We start from the raw sequence: 2931 nt of genomic DNA, 5'->3' as shown, positions 1-2931 counted from the left end.
CTGGCATGTAATAAAGCTCTTTTTCCTGCATGAAACTTATTAAAAGAAAAAAAAAAAAGAACTACAGGGAATTTTTAGGAAAGGGAGAGTCCATGTCTACCTGAGGTGAGGATGAGAAATGTTTTGTGGATGAGGCTGATTTGAAACAAGAACTGAAGAACAGGTTCACTTATTCATTTGACAGATGTGAGAGCCTACTTAGTACATTTCAGGTACTGCCGCAAATGAGAATATGATGGTAACCAAAAACAAACACAAAAGGTCATAGTCTGAGGAGGCAAATAAGCATTCATCAAATCAGCACATAGATAAACATAAATTTTTATGGCAAGTGACCTAAATGTCCAAACTAATGCTGCAACTTAAATGTCAACGTAAATGGTGAAATAAATTATGTTCGACTTCATCTATGAAACTGCGGAAATAATGTAAAATGATTACAATACAAGGGATATTTAAAAATAAGTCACAAGGGGGCACCATGGTGACTCAGTCAGTTAAGCATCTGCCTTTGGCTCAGGTCATGATCCTGGTGTCCTTGGATCAAGTCCCAAGTTGGGCTCCCTGCTCATCAGGAAGCCTGCTTCACTCTCCCTGCTCTTGTGTCTTGCTCTCTCTCTCTCAAATAAAATCTTTAAAAATTAAAAGTGGGACATAAAAGTATAGGATATAATCCCTATTTTATAAAACAAATGTATGTTTGCCCATGCATAGGAAAGTTGATTATATACCACATTGAGATTTTGAAGCATAGAGGATGTTCTCATTGAAGAGTAATGTTTTGGAGTGCTTGGGTGGCTCAGTCAGTTAAGCAGCTACCCTTGGCTCAGGTCATGATCTCAGGGTCCTGGGATTGAGCTCCACATCAGACTCCCTGCTGAGCAGGAGTCTGCTTTTCCCTCTGTTTGCTGCTGTCCCTGCTTGTACTTTCTCTCTCTGTGTGTCAAATGAATAAATTAAATCTTTAAAAACAAGTAAAGAGAGAGTGATGTTTTTGCCAGGAGACAAGTAGACTTGTTTTACCATTGTTTGAATTTGCATTTAGAGCCTTTGCATGCTTCAATGAGGAACTAAAGTTTTAACATATATTCTTTCTCTTTTCATTGCTTCTTTTTGGTTTTGATGGGGTAAGGAGTAAGGTGAAGATCCTTGAGAGAACAAACATTAAAGTTTTGAATACAAATTCAAAGGGGTACATGCACCCCAATGTTTATAGCATTATCAACAATAGCCAAGTTATGGAAAGAAACCAAATGTCAATCTACTGATAAGTGGATAAAGGAGATGCAGTATATATATATATATTAAATATATATATGGAATATGACTCAGCCATCAAAAAGAATGAAGTCTTGCCATTTGCAATGATGTGGATGGAGCTAGAGTGTATTACACTAAGTGAAATCAGTCAGTCAGAAAAAGACAAATACCACATGATCTCACTCACTTGTGGAATTTAAGAAAGAAAACAGATAAATACATGGGAAGGGGGAGAAGAAAAAATGGAGAGGGGCACCTGGGTGGCTCAGTCATTTAAGCGTCTGCTTTGGCTCAGGTCATGATCCCAGGGTCCTGGGATTGAGCTCCGCATCAGGCTCCCTGCTTGGTGGGAGTCTGCTTCTCCCTCTTCTCCCCACTCATGCGCTCTCTCACTATCTCTGTCTGTCTCTCTCTCTCAAGTAAATAAATAAAATCTTTTTTTTAAAAAAGAAAGAAAAATGGAGAGAGGAAAACAAGCCATAAATGACTCATAAGGAAAGAAAACAAACAGGGTTGCTGGAGGGATATGGGTAGGAGATGGGATAAATGGGTGATGGGTATTAAGGAGGGCACTTGTTGTGATGAACACTGGGTGTTCTATATAAGTGATGAATCACTGAATTTCCTCCAGAAACCAATATTGCACTGCATGTTTACTAACAAAATTTATATTAAAATAAATAAATAAAAAGAATTAATGAACAAATTTAATAAACTTACAGGATACAAAATCAACATTCAGACAAAAATTTAAAAAAATTTTTTTAAATGAATTGTAAATAAAACATGCTTTCAGTGGTCTTATTTGTGTAATAATGAATTAATACATTATTACCTGGAATTTTGTCTGAGAAAAAAAAGGAATGTCAGATTTTACCTTTGGAAGAAATCCAGCTTCAAGAAAATTATGTTTTGGTGAATTTTTCCTTTGAAACTTGAATGGATATGACAGATACTACAATGTTCTGGTTCCATTCTTCTTCTGGAGCACACTCAGGGGAACTGTTCTTTCCTGACTGCTTATAGTTAGGTGTGTCCCTGGACCTAGTTCTGCCCAATGCTGAGGATCCTTTCTGATTTGGATTGTACAAAATGCCAGTAAGAGACCCACCTGCTCTGCTCATCCTTGTGAGGCAAATGTAGAAATACGTGTTAACATAAGACTCCTTCAACTCAGGTCCCTGAGTGACTACCGAGCAGAGACTCTTCAACCCCTCCTACCGCCCCCACCTAATACCACCCCAGGCCCATGTTGGACTTGTTAACGTAAGTGAAAGATACACCTTTGTTGTTTAAGCCACTGAGATTTGGAGCGTTCAGGGTTTCCACAGTTAGCCTATCCTGAATGACAGGGACAGCAACTTGAGCTCCTTACTGACACTGGCTCATCCAAAGATCAAAAGAGCCTTCTAAATATCCAAGTTTTCTATTATGACAGATTTCCATGATGTGGCCATTTTCAGTGGACAGTGGAACTTTCTTTTAGAACAGTACACAACATTGTAGTAGGGAAGATTACATGAAAATGCCTGGAGAATTATTTCCTTCTGTGATTTCTAAAGACCATGTGTATTTAGTGCCAAATGAAAAATTGCCAGATGACAAATGAAAAACTCAATCAAACATCTATGTGTTTTCAAATCGTATCTGGATCCTTCATATCAGACAAAA

Source organism: Meles meles, unplaced genomic scaffold, assembly GCF_922984935.1.
Source record: "Meles meles unplaced genomic scaffold, mMelMel3.1 paternal haplotype, whole genome shotgun sequence".
NCBI lineage: Eukaryota > Metazoa > Chordata > Mammalia > Carnivora > Mustelidae > Meles > Meles meles.
This window is presented reverse-complemented; position numbering follows the sequence as displayed.